The following is a 17,476-nucleotide window of genomic DNA, read 5'->3' as shown; positions in this document are numbered from 1 at the left end:
TTATGGATTGCATTTAAAAAGGCCCCGTGGGAGTGCAATGGGCCCCTGTCTTGCTGCTTAGCAATAATGGTATGGGTTTAGGTTCTGCTGTGTGTACTGGTGGTTGACTGCCCCCCAGCCCAGAGTGTGCATGGAAAATTGTCTGGCAGCCTCCCTGACAGCAAGCAGTGATAGTGCCCATGAAGGGGACCTTGTTGGGCCCGCCCCTTTCACGGTTATCGCTTCTCGGCCTTTTGGCTAAGATCAAGTGTAGTATCTGTTCTTATCAGTTTAATATCTGATACGTCCCCTATCTGGGGACCATATATTAAATGGATTTTTGAGAACGGGGGCCGATTTCGAAGCTTGCTTCCGTCGCCCTATGCATTGACCCGATATGGCAGTATCTTCGGGTACAGTGCACCACCCCCTTACAGGGTTAAAAAGAAAGATTCCTACTTTCATTGCTACCTGCTTGCTGGCTAGCCAGCTAGCCAGCCCTGTGGGCCTTGCTGCTGCTGCTGCTGCAGCCAAAAAACAAAAGGTGGTGCTGCTGCTGCTTCTGCTTCTGCTTGTGTCTGGCCGCTGTTGGAGCGTCCAGGCACAGGACTTCTGCTGCTGCTGACTAAATGGCCTCCTTAATTGGATCATTTGAGTAGCCAGCACACCTGTGCAGGTAGGGCATGACATGATAGGCAGCTGCCTTGATAGCGGGTGGGTGCTGAATGTTCCTAATTGACAAAATAAGATTAATGCTTATGAAGAAATATAAAATCTCATCCCTTCCCCAATATCGCGCCACACCCCTACCCCTTAATTCCCTGGTTGAACTTGATGGACATATGTCTTTTTTCGACCGTACTAACTATGTAACTATGTAACATAACATGGGGGGGGGGGGTCTCCTGGCTGTTCACACAGGTGTGTCATTGCTGTACATTGACCATGCATTGCTTCTGTGGTATTGCAAAGGCAAAGACAAATGCTTCCAGCCATCCATTGCACTAATGGATTGGTCATCAGCTGGCTGTCTATGTCCCGCATCAATATAGACCAAAGTACAGAGGGTTAGGCTATGCTATTGTGCACCTACCTGATGCATCAGAAGGTGCGAGGCCCTTGCTAAATTCTGTGCACAGACTTTGAGATCTATGCTTTAGACTGTATCTAAACCTGCTCCAACATGGACTGACATTCTGGCCTACTTTCAGCCGATGCGACTTGTCTGTCGCTGAACAGTCGCTTTTTATGTATTCAGCACCTATGTATAATGTTGTAAAAATGCTCTAGAAGCTAAAGTCGCAGAAATGTCACACATATTTGGCCTGCAACTTTCTGTGCGACAAATTCAGACAGGAAAAATCAGTATAAATCCTTAGAAAATTATCCCCCAGTGTCTCCATCTGCTGGCGGTATTGAATAAGCATTGCTGCACTGATGGGGTATGCATTAGACGAAAAAAAAGAAGAAAAAGAAGAATAATACGCCCAGAAAAGAGGCGAAAAGGAGAAAAACGTAAAAAAACGTGAAAAAAAAGTAAGAGGAAGAGAAGGGAAAAAAAGGTGGAAATGGGTTTAAAAGTGATTTCGGCGGAGAAATATATATATATATATATATATATATATATATATATATATATATACGCGCACACACACACATATATATAAACGTATTCTCCGTTGAGATATTGCAGCCGCTGCTGTGTCCAGGCCCAGGAGCCTTAGCACTGTGCTGTGATGTCACTCAATACCACTGACATCACTAGGTGTAAACAACATCTCTCCTTTGCTGTGTATGTGACTATGGAGCTGTTTGGTGATGTCGTCTATTATGGCCTTCATAGAAGCAACAGGAGATTGTTGCATCCATCTAGAACCCTCAGAACTACAGTGCTATGATGTCACTCACTTCCACAGGCCTTGCAGAGTGTAAACAACAACAACCCAGCTTTGTTGTGTATGTAACCATAGGGATTTGTGATGTCACCTAGAACCTTCACAGCAGCGACAGCTTTATGAGGAGCATCAGCACTGCTCTGCCTGAGCAGAACCATCACCGCCATAGGTTGTCAAATAACCCGGGTTTAACCCACACAGGTAAGTCCAATGGGGTGCAGGCATGTCCTCTATGCTTACAGCTTCCCGTGGGTGTTGGTTTGATACCGTTTGGGGACAGCCAAGGAGGCATCTGCAGGCAACAAAGGTAGGTGTGTGCTTGTGTGTGTGTTTCCTATGCAGATCCTAAGCCCAGTGTCACATGCAAGTAGGAGGAGTAAGAAGGGTTCCTGGCAAATCCGGGTTATGGATTGCATTTAAAAAGGCCCCGTGGGAGTGCAATGGGCCCCTGTCTTGCTGCTTAGCAATAATGGTATGGGTTTAGGTTCTGCTGTGTGTACTGGTGGTTGACTGCCCCCCAGCCCAGAGTGTGCATGGAAAATTGTCTGGCAGCCTCCCTGACAGCAAGCAGTGATAGTGCCCATGAAGGGGACCTTGTTGGGCCCGCCCCTTTCACGGTTATCGCTTCTCGGCCTTTTGGCTAAGATCAAGTGTAGTATCTGTTCTTATCAGTTTAATATCTGATACGTCCCCTATCTGGGGACCATATATTAAATGGATTTTTGAGAACGGGGGCCGATTTCGAAGCTTGCTTCCGTCGCCCTATGCATTGACCCGATATGGCAGTATCTTCGGGTACAGTGCACCACCCCCTTACAGGGTTAAAAAGAAAGATTCCTACTTTCATTGCTACCTGCTTGCTGGCTAGCCAGCTAGCCAGCCCTGTGGGCCTTGCTGCTGCTGCTGCTGCAGCCAAAAAACAAAAGGTGGTGCTGCTGCTGCTTCTGCTTCTGCTTGTGTCTGGCCGCTGTTGGAGCGTCCAGGCACAGGACTTCTGCTGCTGCTGACTAAATGGCCTCCTTAATTGGATCATTTGAGTAGCCAGCACACCTGTGCAGGTAGGGCATGACATGATAGGCAGCTGCCTTGATAGCGGGTGGGTGCTGAATGTTCCTAATTGACAAAATAAGATTAATGCTTATGAAGAAATATAAAATCTCATCCCTTCCCCAATATCGCGCCACACCCCTACCCCTTAATTCCCTGGTTGAACTTGATGGACATATGTCTTTTTTCGACCGTACTAACTATGTAACTATGTAACATAACATGGGGGGGGGGGGGTCTCCTGGCTGTTCACACAGGTGTGTCATTGCTGTACATTGACCATGCATTGCTTCTGTGGTATTGCAAAGGCAAAGACAAATGCTTCCAGCCATCCATTGCACTAATGGATTGGTCATCAGCTGGCTGTCTATGTCCCGCATCAATATAGACCAAAGTACAGAGGGTTAGGCTATGCTATTGTGCACCTACCTGATGCATCAGAAGGTGCGAGGCCCTTGCTAAATTCTGTGCACAGACTTTGAGATCTATGCTTTAGACTGTATCTAAACCTGCTCCAACATGGACTGACATTCTGGCCTACTTTCAGCCGATGCGACTTGTCTGTCGCTGAACAGTCGCTTTTTATGTATTCAGCACCTATGTATAATGTTGTAAAAATGCTCTAGAAGCTAAAGTCGCAGAAATGTCACACATATTTGGCCTGCAACTTTCTGTGCGACAAATTCAGACAGGAAAAATCAGTATAAATCCTTAGAAAATTATCCCCCAGTGTCTCCATCTGCTGGCGGTATTGAATAAGCATTGCTGCACTGATGGGGTATGCATTAGACGAAAAAAAAGAAGAAAAAGAAGAATAATACGCCCAGAAAAGAGGCGAAAAGGAGAAAAACGTAAAAAAACGTGAAAAAAAAGTAAGAGGAAGAGAAGGGAAAAAAAGGTGGAAATGGGTTTAAAAGTGATTTCGGCGGAGAAATATATATATATATATATATATATATATATATATATATATATATACGCGCACACACACACATATATATAAACGTATTCTCCGTTGAGATATTGCAGCCGCTGCTGTGTCCAGGCCCAGGAGCCTTAGCACTGTGCTGTGATGTCACTCAATACCACTGACATCACTAGGTGTAAACAACATCTCTCCTTTGCTGTGTATGTGACTATGGAGCTGTTTGGTGATGTCGTCTATTATGGCCTTCATAGAAGCAACAGGAGATTGTTGCATCCATCTAGAACCCTCAGAACTACAGTGCTATGATGTCACTCACTTCCACAGGCCTTGCAGAGTGTAAACAACAACAACCCAGCTTTGTTGTGTATGTAACCATAGGGATTTGTGATGTCACCTAGAACCTTCACAGCAGCGACAGCTTTATGAGGAGCATCAGCACTGCTCTGCCTGAGCAGAACCATCACCGCCATAGGTTGTCAAATAACCCGGGTTTAACCCACACAGGTAAGTCCAATGGGGTGCAGGCATGTCCTCTATGCTTACAGCTTCCCGTGGGTGTTGGTTTGATACCGTTTGGGGACAGCCAAGGAGGCATCTGCAGGCAACAAAGGTAGGTGTGTGCTTGTGTGTGTGTTTCCTATGCAGATCCTAAGCCCAGTGTCACATGCAAGTAGGAGGAGTAAGAAGGGTTCCTGGCAAATCCGGGTTATGGATTGCATTTAAAAAGGCCCTGTGGGAGTGCAATGGGCCCCTGTCTTGCTGCTTAGCAATAATGGTATGGGTTTAGGTTCTGCTGTGTGTACTGGTGGTTGACTGCCCCCCAGCCCAGAGTGTGCATGGAAAATTGTCTGGCAGCCTCCCTGACAGCAAGCAGTGATAGTGCCCATGAAGGGGACCTTGTTGGGCCCGCCCCTTTCACGGTTATCGCTTCTCGGCCTTTTGGCTAAGATCAAGTGTAGTATCTGTTCTTATCAGTTTAATATCTGATACGTCCCCTATCTGGGGACCATATATTAAATGGATTTTTGAGAACGGGGGCCGATTTCGAAGCTTGCTTCCGTCGCCCTATGCATTGACCCGATATGGCAGTATCTTCGGGTACAGTGCACCACCCCCTTACAGGGTTAAAAAGAAAGATTCCTACTTTCATTGCTACCTGCTTGCTGGCTAGCCAGCTAGCCAGCCCTGTGGGCCTTGCTGCTGCTGCTGCTGCAGCCAAAAAACAAAAGGTGGTGCTGCTGCTGCTTCTGCTTCTGCTTGTGTCTGGCCGCTGTTGGAGCGTCCAGGCACAGGACTTCTGCTGCTGCTGACTAAATGGCCTCCTTAATTGGATCATTTGAGTAGCCAGCACACCTGTGCAGGTAGGGCATGACATGATAGGCAGCTGCCTTGATAGCGGGTGGGTGCTGAATGTTCCTAATTGACAAAATAAGATTAATGCTTATGAAGAAATATAAAATCTCATCCCTTCCCCAATATCGCGCCACACCCCTACCCCTTAATTCCCTGGTTGAACTTGATGGACATATGTCTTTTTTCGACCGTACTAACTATGTAACTATGTAACATAACATGGGGGGGGGGGGTCTCCTGGCTGTTCACACAGGTGTGTCATTGCTGTACATTGACCATGCATTGCTTCTGTGGTATTGCAAAGGCAAAGACAAATGCTTCCAGCCATCCATTGCACTAATGGATTGGTCATCAGCTGGCTGTCTATGTCCCGCATCAATATAGACCAAAGTACAGAGGGTTAGGCTATGCTATTGTGCACCTACCTGATGCATCAGAAGGTGCGAGGCCCTTGCTAAATTCTGTGCACAGACTTTGAGATCTATGCTTTAGACTGTATCTAAACCTGCTCCAACATGGACTGACATTCTGGCCTACTTTCAGCCGATGCGACTTGTCTGTCGCTGAACAGTCGCTTTTTATGTATTCAGCACCTATGTATAATGTTGTAAAAATGCTCTAGAAGCTAAAGTCGCAGAAATGTCACACATATTTGGCCTGCAACTTTCTGTGCGACAAATTCAGACAGGAAAAATCAGTATAAATCCTTAGAAAATTATCCCCCAGTGTCTCCATCTGCTGGCGGTATTGAATAAGCATTGCTGCACTGATGGGGTATGCATTAGACGAAAAAAAAGAAGAAAAAGAAGAATAATACGCCCAGAAAAGAGGCGAAAAGGAGAAAAACGTAAAAAAACGTGAAAAAAAAGTAAGAGGAAGAGAAGGGAAAAAAAGGTGGAAATGGGTTTAAAAGTGATTTCGGCGGAGAAATATATATATATATATATATATATATATATATATATATATATATACGCGCACACACACACATATATATAAACGTATTCTCCGTTGAGATATTGCAGCCGCTGCTGTGTCCAGGCCCAGGAGCCTTAGCACTGTGCTGTGATGTCACTCAATACCACTGACATCACTAGGTGTAAACAACATCTCTCCTTTGCTGTGTATGTGACTATGGAGCTGTTTGGTGATGTCGTCTATTATGGCCTTCATAGAAGCAACAGGAGATTGTTGCATCCATCTAGAACCCTCAGAACTACAGTGCTATGATGTCACTCACTTCCACAGGCCTTGCAGAGTGTAAACAACAACAACCCAGCTTTGTTGTGTATGTAACCATAGGGATTTGTGATGTCACCTAGAACCTTCACAGCAGCGACAGCTTTATGAGGAGCATCAGCACTGCTCTGCCTGAGCAGAACCATCACCGCCATAGGTTGTCAAATAACCCGGGTTTAACCCACACAGGTAAGTCCAATGGGGTGCAGGCATGTCCTCTATGCTTACAGCTTCCCGTGGGTGTTGGTTTGATACCGTTTGGGGACAGCCAAGGAGGCATCTGCAGGCAACAAAGGTAGGTGTGTGCTTGTGTGTGTGTTTCCTATGCAGATCCTAAGCCCAGTGTCACATGCAAGTAGGAGGAGTAAGAAGGGTTCCTGGCAAATCCGGGTTATGGATTGCATTTAAAAAGGCCCCGTGGGAGTGCAATGGGCCCCTGTCTTGCTGCTTAGCAATAATGGTATGGGTTTAGGTTCTGCTGTGTGTACTGGTGGTTGACTGCCCCCCAGCCCAGAGTGTGCATGGAAAATTGTCTGGCAGCCTCCCTGACAGCAAGCAGTGATAGTGCCCATGAAGGGGACCTTGTTGGGCCCGCCCCTTTCACGGTTATCGCTTCTCGGCCTTTTGGCTAAGATCAAGTGTAGTATCTGTTCTTATCAGTTTTCATGCTGGTGGGGATGGGTGCTGCATGGAGGATGCAGGTGTACCAGGGCTTTCCGGGGCTGGTTCTGAGGAATCAGCTCGACGGCTGCCCCGATGTGACCTGTTCCCTCCGGGTCTCGCCATGAGGCTGAGAGGGTCTAGAGCCGAGGTACTTTTGTGCCTCGGGGAGTGGTGACCCCGAGGTGCCGAAACTCACTGGGAGAATAGGCTCACTGAGTTGAAGCACGGGCACCATAATCTCTTCACCTTGTGGCACTCACCTCTTGATTCCCGGCCTTCTGGCTAGGATCAGAGAAATTTTTATAGATCCGGCCGGATGTCCGGGCAGTATATCTGCACACATTCACTTATTTATTTATTTTTTGTCTCACTGTGTCACTTTTTGCGTGTTGTGTGTTCACAGGATTTGTCAGGATGCGGTAGCCCTTCTGGGTGTCCCTCCTGGCGGTCTAGGGGAGGTGTGTGTGGCCATTAGGTTCCGCACCTCCCTGCAAACACCCCGGGTACTCCTGCTTCGCAGGGTACCTACCGTAATCGGCTCTGCGGGCAGATACCTTGGCTAACGCCAAGGGGGATGCCGGGAGCATTTGTGGTCCCCTAGTAGCTTCGGCGAAAAGGGACATCGAACCTGGAACCTCGCAGGTACCTTTTGGTCCGGAGGCGAAGGGTAAGGTTTGTTGGGGGGCCTCTCTCCTATCGGAGAAGGGCTTGCGATAGACCGCATCCTTTGTGCACGTTTTTTTAGTGTAACACGTTTGCACTTTTTCTTGCACTTTGGGTGAATCGAAAGCACGTTCCTCGGCTTTAGATAAAAAAAAAAAAAAAAAAAAAATCTGTTCTTATCAGTTTAATATCTGATACGTCCCCTATCTGGGGACCATATATTAAATGGATTTTTGAGAACGGGGGCCGATTTCGAAGCTTGCTTCCGTCGCCCTATGCATTGACCCGATATGGCAGTATCTTCGGGTACAGTGCACCACCCCCTTACAGGGTTAAAAAGAAAGATTCCTACTTTCATTGCTACCTGCTTGCTGGCTAGCCAGCTAGCCAGCCCTGTGGGCCTTGCTGCTGCTGCTGCTGCAGCCAAAAAACAAAAGGTGGTGCTGCTGCTGCTTCTGCTTCTGCTTGTGTCTGGCCGCTGTTGGAGCGTCCAGGCACAGGACTTCTGCTGCTGCTGACTAAATGGCCTCCTTAATTGGATCATTTGAGTAGCCAGCACACCTGTGCAGGTAGGGCATGACATGATAGGCAGCTGCCTTGATAGCGGGTGGGTGCTGAATGTTCCTAATTGACAAAATAAGATTAATGCTTATGAAGAAATATAAAATCTCATCCCTTCCCCAATATCGCGCCACACCCCTACCCCTTAATTCCCTGGTTGAACTTGATGGACATATGTCTTTTTTCGACCGTACTAACTATGTAACTATGTAACATAACATGGGGGGGGGGGGTCTCCTGGCTGTTCACACAGGTGTGTCATTGCTGTACATTGACCATGCATTGCTTCTGTGGTATTGCAAAGGCAAAGACAAATGCTTCCAGCCATCCATTGCACTAATGGATTGGTCATCAGCTGGCTGTCTATGTCCCGCATCAATATAGACCAAAGTACAGAGGGTTAGGCTATGCTATTGTGCACCTACCTGATGCATCAGAAGGTGCGAGGCCCTTGCTAAATTCTGTGCACAGACTTTGAGATCTATGCTTTAGACTGTATCTAAACCTGCTCCAACATGGACTGACATTCTGGCCTACTTTCAGCCGATGCGACTTGTCTGTCGCTGAACAGTCGCTTTTTATGTATTCAGCACCTATGTATAATGTTGTAAAAATGCTCTAGAAGCTAAAGTCGCAGAAATGTCACACATATTTGGCCTGCAACTTTCTGTGCGACAAATTCAGACAGGAAAAATCAGTATAAATCCTTAGAAAATTATCCCCCAGTGTCTCCATCTGCTGGCGGTATTGAATAAGCATTGCTGCACTGATGGGGTATGCATTAGACGAAAAAAAAGAAGAAAAAGAAGAATAATACGCCCAGAAAAGAGGCGAAAAGGAGAAAAACGTAAAAAAACGTGAAAAAAAAGTAAGAGGAAGAGAAGGGAAAAAAAGGTGGAAATGGGTTTAAAAGTGATTTCGGCGGAGAAATATATATATATATATATATATATATATATATATATATATATATACGCGCACACACACACATATATATAAACGTATTCTCCGTTGAGATATTGCAGCCGCTGCTGTGTCCAGGCCCAGGAGCCTTAGCACTGTGCTGTGATGTCACTCAATACCACTGACATCACTAGGTGTAAACAACATCTCTCCTTTGCTGTGTATGTGACTATGGAGCTGTTTGGTGATGTCGTCTATTATGGCCTTCATAGAAGCAACAGGAGATTGTTGCATCCATCTAGAACCCTCAGAACTACAGTGCTATGATGTCACTCACTTCCACAGGCCTTGCAGAGTGTAAACAACAACAACCCAGCTTTGTTGTGTATGTAACCATAGGGATTTGTGATGTCACCTAGAACCTTCACAGCAGCGACAGCTTTATGAGGAGCATCAGCACTGCTCTGCCTGAGCAGAACCATCACCGCCATAGGTTGTCAAATAACCCGGGTTTAACCCACACAGGTAAGTCCAATGGGGTGCAGGCATGTCCTCTATGCTTACAGCTTCCCGTGGGTGTTGGTTTGATACCGTTTGGGGACAGCCAAGGAGGCATCTGCAGGCAACAAAGGTAGGTGTGTGCTTGTGTGTGTGTTTCCTATGCAGATCCTAAGCCCAGTGTCACATGCAAGTAGGAGGAGTAAGAAGGGTTCCTGGCAAATCCGGGTTATGGATTGCATTTAAAAAGGCCCCGTGGGAGTGCAATGGGCCCCTGTCTTGCTGCTTAGCAATAATGGTATGGGTTTAGGTTCTGCTGTGTGTACTGGTGGTTGACTGCCCCCCAGCCCAGAGTGTGCATGGAAAATTGTCTGGCAGCCTCCCTGACAGCAAGCAGTGATAGTGCCCATGAAGGGGACCTTGTTGGGCCCGCCCCTTTCACGGTTATCGCTTCTCGGCCTTTTGGCTAAGATCAAGTGTAGTATCTGTTCTTATCAGTTTAATATCTGATACGTCCCCTATCTGGGGACCATATATTAAATGGATTTTTGAGAACGGGGGCCGATTTCGAAGCTTGCTTCCGTCGCCCTATGCATTGACCCGATATGGCAGTATCTTCGGGTACAGTGCACCACCCCCTTACAGGGTTAAAAAGAAAGATTCCTACTTTCATTGCTACCTGCTTGCTGGCTAGCCAGCTAGCCAGCCCTGTGGGCCTTGCTGCTGCTGCTGCTGCAGCCAAAAAACAAAAGGTGGTGCTGCTGCTGCTTCTGCTTCTGCTTGTGTCTGGCCGCTGTTGGAGCGTCCAGGCACAGGACTTCTGCTGCTGCTGACTAAATGGCCTCCTTAATTGGATCATTTGAGTAGCCAGCACACCTGTGCAGGTAGGGCATGACATGATAGGCAGCTGCCTTGATAGCGGGTGGGTGCTGAATGTTCCTAATTGACAAAATAAGATTAATGCTTATGAAGAAATATAAAATCTCATCCCTTCCCCAATATCGCGCCACACCCCTACCCCTTAATTCCCTGGTTGAACTTGATGGACATATGTCTTTTTTCGACCGTACTAACTATGTAACTATGTAACATAACATGGGGGGGGGGGGGGGTCTCCTGGCTGTTCACACAGGTGTGTCATTGCTGTACATTGACCATGCATTGCTTCTGTGGTATTGCAAAGGCAAAGACAAATGCTTCCAGCCATCCATTGCACTAATGGATTGGTCATCAGCTGGCTGTCTATGTCCCGCATCAATATAGACCAAAGTACAGAGGGTTAGGCTATGCTATTGTGCACCTACCTGATGCATCAGAAGGTGCGAGGCCCTTGCTAAATTCTGTGCACAGACTTTGAGATCTATGCTTTAGACTGTATCTAAACCTGCTCCAACATGGACTGACATTCTGGCCTACTTTCAGCCGATGCGACTTGTCTGTCGCTGAACAGTCGCTTTTTATGTATTCAGCACCTATGTATAATGTTGTAAAAATGCTCTAGAAGCTAAAGTCGCAGAAATGTCACACATATTTGGCCTGCAACTTTCTGTGCGACAAATTCAGACAGGAAAAATCAGTATAAATCCTTAGAAAATTATCCCCCAGTGTCTCCATCTGCTGGCGGTATTGAATAAGCATTGCTGCACTGATGGGGTATGCATTAGACGAAAAAAAAGAAGAAAAAGAAGAATAATACGCCCAGAAAAGAGGCGAAAAGGAGAAAAACGTAAAAAAACGTGAAAAAAAAGTAAGAGGAAGAGAAGGGAAAAAAAGGTGGAAATGGGTTTAAAAGTGATTTCGGCGGAGAAATATATATATATATATATATATATATATATATATATATATACGCGCACACACACACATATATATAAACGTATTCTCCGTTGAGATATTGCAGCCGCTGCTGTGTCCAGGCCCAGGAGCCTTAGCACTGTGCTGTGATGTCACTCAATACCACTGACATCACTAGGTGTAAACAACATCTCTCCTTTGCTGTGTATGTGACTATGGAGCTGTTTGGTGATGTCGTCTATTATGGCCTTCATAGAAGCAACAGGAGATTGTTGCATCCATCTAGAACCCTCAGAACTACAGTGCTATGATGTCACTCACTTCCACAGGCCTTGCAGAGTGTAAACAACAACAACCCAGCTTTGTTGTGTATGTAACCATAGGGATTTGTGATGTCACCTAGAACCTTCACAGCAGCGACAGCTTTATGAGGAGCATCAGCACTGCTCTGCCTGAGCAGAACCATCACCGCCATAGGTTGTCAAATAACCCGGGTTTAACCCACACAGGTAAGTCCAATGGGGTGCAGGCATGTCCTCTATGCTTACAGCTTCCCGTGGGTGTTGGTTTGATACCGTTTGGGGACAGCCAAGGAGGCATCTGCAGGCAACAAAGGTAGGTGTGTGCTTGTGTGTGTGTTTCCTATGCAGATCCTAAGCCCAGTGTCACATGCAAGTAGGAGGAGTAAGAAGGGTTCCTGGCAAATCCGGGTTATGGATTGCATTTAAAAAGGCCCCGTGGGAGTGCAATGGGCCCCTGTCTTGCTGCTTAGCAATAATGGTATGGGTTTAGGTTCTGCTGTGTGTACTGGTGGTTGACTGCCCCCCAGCCCAGAGTGTGCATGGAAAATTGTCTGGCAGCCTCCCTGACAGCAAGCAGTGATAGTGCCCATGAAGGGGACCTTGTTGGGCCCGCCCCTTTCACGGTTATCGCTTCTCGGCCTTTTGGCTAAGATCAAGTGTAGTATCTGTTCTTATCAGTTTAATATCTGATACGTCCCCTATCTGGGGACCATATATTAAATGGATTTTTGAGAACGGGGGCCGATTTCGAAGCTTGCTTCCGTCGCCCTATGCATTGACCCGATATGGCAGTATCTTCGGGTACAGTGCACCACCCCCTTACAGGGTTAAAAAGAAAGATTCCTACTTTCATTGCTACCTGCTTGCTGGCTAGCCAGCTAGCCAGCCCTGTGGGCCTTGCTGCTGCTGCTGCTGCAGCCAAAAAACAAAAGGTGGTGCTGCTGCTGCTTCTGCTTCTGCTTGTGTCTGGCCGCTGTTGGAGCGTCCAGGCACAGGACTTCTGCTGCTGACTAAATGGCCTCCTTAATTGGATCATTTGAGTAGCCAGCACACCTGTGCAGGTAGGGCATGACATGATAGGCAGCTGCCTTGATAGCGGGTGGGTGCTGAATGTTCCTAATTGACAAAATAAGATTAATGCTTATGAAGAAATATAAAATCTCATCCCTTCCCCAATATCGCGCCACACCCCTACCCCTTAATTCCCTGGTTGAACTTGATGGACATATGTCTTTTTTCGACCGTACTAACTATGTAACTATGTAACATAACATGGGGGGGGGGGGTCTCCTGGCTGTTCACACAGGTGTGTCATTGCTGTACATTGACCATGCATTGCTTCTGTGGTATTGCAAAGGCAAAGACAAATGCTTCCAGCCATCCATTGCACTAATGGATTGGTCATCAGCTGGCTGTCTATGTCCCGCATCAATATAGACCAAAGTACAGAGGGTTAGGCTATGCTATTGTGCACCTACCTGATGCATCAGAAGGTGCGAGGCCCTTGCTAAATTCTGTGCACAGACTTTGAGATCTATGCTTTAGACTGTATCTAAACCTGCTCCAACATGGACTGACATTCTGGCCTACTTTCAGCCGATGCGACTTGTCTGTCGCTGAACAGTCGCTTTTTATGTATTCAGCACCTATGTATAATGTTGTAAAAATGCTCTAGAAGCTAAAGTCGCAGAAATGTCACACATATTTGGCCTGCAACTTTCTGTGCGACAAATTCAGACAGGAAAAATCAGTATAAATCCTTAGAAAATTATCCCCCAGTGTCTCCATCTGCTGGCGGTATTGAATAAGCATTGCTGCACTGATGGGGTATGCATTAGACGAAAAAAAAGAAGAAAAAGAAGAATAATACGCCCAGAAAAGAGGCGAAAAGGAGAAAAACGTAAAAAAACGTGAAAAAAAAGTAAGAGGAAGAGAAGGGAAAAAAAGGTGGAAATGGGTTTAAAAGTGATTTCGGCGGAGATATATATATATATATATATATATATATATATATATATACGCGCACACACACACATATATATAAACGTATTCTCCGTTGAGATATTGCAGCCGCTGCTGTGTCCAGGCCCAGGAGCCTTAGCACTGTGCTGTGATGTCACTCAATACCACTGACATCACTAGGTGTAAACAACATCTCTCCTTTGCTGTGTATGTGACTATGGAGCTGTTTGGTGATGTCGTCTATTATGGCCTTCATAGAAGCAACAGGAGATTGTTGCATCCATCTAGAACCCTCAGAACTACAGTGCTATGATGTCACTCACTTCCACAGGCCTTGCAGAGTGTAAACAACAACAACCCAGCTTTGTTGTGTATGTAACCATAGGGATTTGTGATGTCACCTAGAACCTTCACAGCAGCGACAGCTTTATGAGGAGCATCAGCACTGCTCTGCCTGAGCAGAACCATCACCGCCATAGGTTGTCAAATAACCCGGGTTTAACCCACACAGGTAAGTCCAATGGGGTGCAGGCATGTCCTCTATGCTTACAGCTTCCCGTGGGTGTTGGTTTGATACCGTTTGGGGACAGCCAAGGAGGCATCTGCAGGCAACAAAGGTAGGTGTGTGCTTGTGTGTGTGTTTCCTATGCAGATCCTAAGCCCAGTGTCACATGCAAGTAGGAGGAGTAAGAAGGGTTCCTGGCAAATCCGGGTTATGGATTGCATTTAAAAAGGCCCCGTGGGAGTGCAATGGGCCCCTGTCTTGCTGCTTAGCAATAATGGTATGGGTTTAGGTTCTGCTGTGTGTACTGGTGGTTGACTGCCCCCCAGCCCAGAGTGTGCATGGAAAATTGTCTGGCAGCCTCCCTGACAGCAAGCAGTGATAGTGCCCATGAAGGGGACCTTGTTGGGCCCGCCCCTTTCACGGTTATCGCTTCTCGGCCTTTTGGCTAAGATCAAGTGTAGTATCTGTTCTTATCAGTTTTCATGCTGGTGGGGATGGGTGCTGCATGGAGGATGCAGGTGTACCAGGGCTTTCCGGGGCTGGTTCTGAGGAATCAGCTCGACGGCTGCCCCGATGTGACCTGTTCCCTCCAGGTCTCGCCATGAGGCTGAGAGGGTCTAGAGCCGAGGTACTTTTGTGCCTCGGGGAGTGGTGACCCCGAGGTGCCGAAACTCACTGGGAGAATAGACTCACTGAGTTGAAGCACGGGCACCATAATCTCTTCACCTTGTGGCACTCACCTCTTGATTCCCGGCCTTCTGGCTAGGATCAGAGAAATTTTTATAGATCCGGCCGGATGTCCGGGCAGTATATCTGCACACATTCACTTATTTATTTCTTTTTTGTCTCACTGTGTCACTTTTTGCGTGTTGTGTGTTCACAGGATTTGTCAGGATGCGGTAGCCCTTCTGGGTGTCCCTCCTGGCGGTCTAGGGGAGGTGTGTGTGGCCATTAGGTTCCGCACCTCCCTGCAAACACCCCGGGTACTTCTGCTTTGGCAGGGTACCTACCGTAATCGGCTCTGCGGGCAGATACCTTGGCTAACGCCAAGGGGGATGCCGGGAGCATTTGTGGTCCCCTAGTAGCTTCGGCGAAAAGGGACATTGAACCTGGAACCTCGCAGGTACCTTTTGGTCCGGAGGCGAAGGGTAAGGTTTGTTGGGGGGCCTCTCTCCTATCGGAGAAGGGCTTGCGATAGACCGCATCCTTTGTGCACGTTTTTTTAGTGTAACACGTTTGCACTTTTTCTTGCACTTTGGGTGAATCGAAAGCACGTTCCTCGGCTTTAGATAAAAAAAAAAAAAAAAAAAATCTGTTCTTATCAGTTTAATATCTGATACGTCCCCTATCTGGGGACCATATATTAAATGGATTTTTGAGAACGGGGGCCGATTTCGAAGCTTGCTTCCGTCGCCCTATGCATTGACCCGATATGGCAGTATCTTCGGGTACAGTGCACCACCCCCTTACAGGGTTAAAAAGAAAGATTCCTACTTTCATTGCTACCTGCTTGCTGGCTAGCCAGCTAGCCAGCCCTGTGGGCCTTGCTGCTGCTGCTGCTGCAGCCAAAAAACAAAAGGTGGTGCTGCTGCTGCTTCTGCTTCTGCTTGTGTCTGGCCGCTGTTGGAGCGTCCAGGCACAGGACTTCTGCTGCTGCTGACTAAATGGCCTCCTTAATTGGATCATTTGAGTAGCCAGCACACCTGTGCAGGTAGGGCATGACATGATAGGCAGCTGCCTTGATAGCGGGTGGGTGCTGAATGTTCCTAATTGACAAAATAAGATTAATGCTTATGAAGAAATATAAAATCTCATCCCTTCCCCAATATCGCGCCACACCCCTACCCCTTAATTCCCTGGTTGAACTTGATGGACATATGTCTTTTTTCGACCGTACTAACTATGTAACTATGTAACATAACATGGGGGGGGGGTCTCCTGGCTGTTCACACAGGTGTGTCATTGCTGTACATTGACCATGCATTGCTTCTGTGGTATTGCAAAGGCAAAGACAAATGCTTCCAGCCATCCATTGCACTAATGGATTGGTCATCAGCTGGCTGTCTATGTCCCGCATCAATATAGACCAAAGTACAGAGGGTTAGGCTATGCTATTGTGCACCTACCTGATGCATCAGAAGGTGCGAGGCCCTTGCTAAATTCTGTGCACAGACTTTGAGATCTATGCTTTAGACTGTATCTAAACCTGCTCCAACATGGACTGACATTCTGGCCTACTTTCAGCCGATGCGACTTGTCTGTCGCTGAACAGTCGCTTTTTATGTATTCAGCACCTATGTATAATGTTGTAAAAATGCTCTAGAAGCTAAAGTCGCAGAAATGTCACACATATTTGGCCTGCAACTTTCTGTGCGACAAATTCAGACAGGAAAAATCAGTATAAATCCTTAGAAAATTATCCCCCAGTGTCTCCATCTGCTGGCGGTATTGAATAAGCATTGCTGCACTGATGGGGTATGCATTAGACGAAAAAAAAGAAGAAAAAGAAGAATAATACGCCCAGAAAAGAGGCGAAAAGGAGAAAAACGTAAAAAAACGTGAAAAAAAAGTAAGAGGAAGAGAAGGGAAAAAAAGGTGGAAATGGGTTTAAAAGTGATTTCGGCGGAGAAATATATATATATATATATATATATATATATATACGCGCACACACACACATATATATAAACGTATTCTCCGTTGAGATATTGCAGCCGCTGCTGTGTCCAGGCCCAGGAGCCTTAGCACTGTGCTGTGATGTCACTCAATACCACTGACATCACTAGGTGTAAACAACATCTCTCCTTTGCTGTGTATGTGACTATGGAGCTGTTTGGTGATGTCGTCTATTATGGCCTTCATAGAAGCAACAGGAGATTGTTGCATCCATCTAGAACCCTCAGAACTACAGTGCTATGATGTCACTCACTTCCACAGGCCTTGCAGAGTGTAAACAACAACAACCCAGCTTTGTTGTGTATGTAACCATAGGGATTTGTGATGTCACCTAGAACCTTCACAGCAGCGACAGCTTTATGAGGAGCATCAGCACTGCTCTGCCTGAGCAGAACCATCACCGCCATAGGTTGTCAAATAACCCGGGTTTAACCCACACAGGTAAGTCCAATGGGGTGCAGGCATGTCCTCTATGCTTACAGCTTCCCGTGGGTGTTGGTTTGATACC

General features: G+C 46.7%; 7 non-coding genes and 2 pseudogenes across 7 annotated transcripts; all 9 read left to right on the top strand.

Annotated features, from left to right (window-relative positions):
• The first annotated feature begins 217 nt into the window (after window positions 1-217).
• On the top strand, window positions 218-408 carry LOC130330892 (U2 spliceosomal RNA). The gene has a single exon (XR_008873926.1). It is a non-coding gene; the product is annotated as a U2 spliceosomal RNA (small nuclear RNA).
• A 2,086-nt stretch (window positions 409-2,494) lies between these two features.
• LOC130330891 (U2 spliceosomal RNA) lies at window positions 2,495-2,685 on the top strand. Its single transcript, XR_008873925.1, has one exon. It is a non-coding gene; the product is annotated as a U2 spliceosomal RNA (small nuclear RNA).
• Window positions 2,686-4,772: 2,087 nt separating this feature from the next.
• LOC130330890 (U2 spliceosomal RNA) lies at window positions 4,773-4,963 on the top strand. Its single transcript, XR_008873924.1, has one exon. It is a non-coding gene; the product is annotated as a U2 spliceosomal RNA (small nuclear RNA).
• Window positions 4,964-7,049: 2,086 nt separating this feature from the next.
• LOC130330887 (U2 spliceosomal RNA) lies at window positions 7,050-7,209 on the top strand (annotated as a pseudogene).
• Window positions 7,210-7,901: 692 nt separating this feature from the next.
• On the top strand, window positions 7,902-8,089 carry LOC130330885 (U2 spliceosomal RNA). The gene has a single exon (XR_008873922.1). It is a non-coding gene; the product is annotated as a U2 spliceosomal RNA (small nuclear RNA).
• A 2,086-nt stretch (window positions 8,090-10,175) lies between these two features.
• On the top strand, window positions 10,176-10,366 carry LOC130330888 (U2 spliceosomal RNA). The gene has a single exon (XR_008873923.1). It is a non-coding gene; the product is annotated as a U2 spliceosomal RNA (small nuclear RNA).
• A 2,085-nt stretch (window positions 10,367-12,451) lies between these two features.
• Window positions 12,452-12,642, top strand: LOC130330883 (U2 spliceosomal RNA). Its single transcript, XR_008873920.1, has one exon. It is a non-coding gene; the product is annotated as a U2 spliceosomal RNA (small nuclear RNA).
• Window positions 12,643-14,717: 2,075 nt separating this feature from the next.
• LOC130330886 (U2 spliceosomal RNA) lies at window positions 14,718-14,877 on the top strand (annotated as a pseudogene).
• A 693-nt stretch (window positions 14,878-15,570) lies between these two features.
• Window positions 15,571-15,756, top strand: LOC130330884 (U2 spliceosomal RNA). Its single transcript, XR_008873921.1, has one exon. It is a non-coding gene; the product is annotated as a U2 spliceosomal RNA (small nuclear RNA).
• Window positions 15,757-17,476: the final 1,720 nt, after the last annotated feature.

Source organism: Hyla sarda, unplaced genomic scaffold, assembly GCF_029499605.1.
Source record: "Hyla sarda isolate aHylSar1 unplaced genomic scaffold, aHylSar1.hap1 scaffold_3408, whole genome shotgun sequence".
In the NCBI taxonomy this organism is placed as follows: Eukaryota; Metazoa; Chordata; class Amphibia; order Anura; family Hylidae; genus Hyla; species Hyla sarda.
This window is presented reverse-complemented; position numbering and strand designations above follow the sequence as displayed.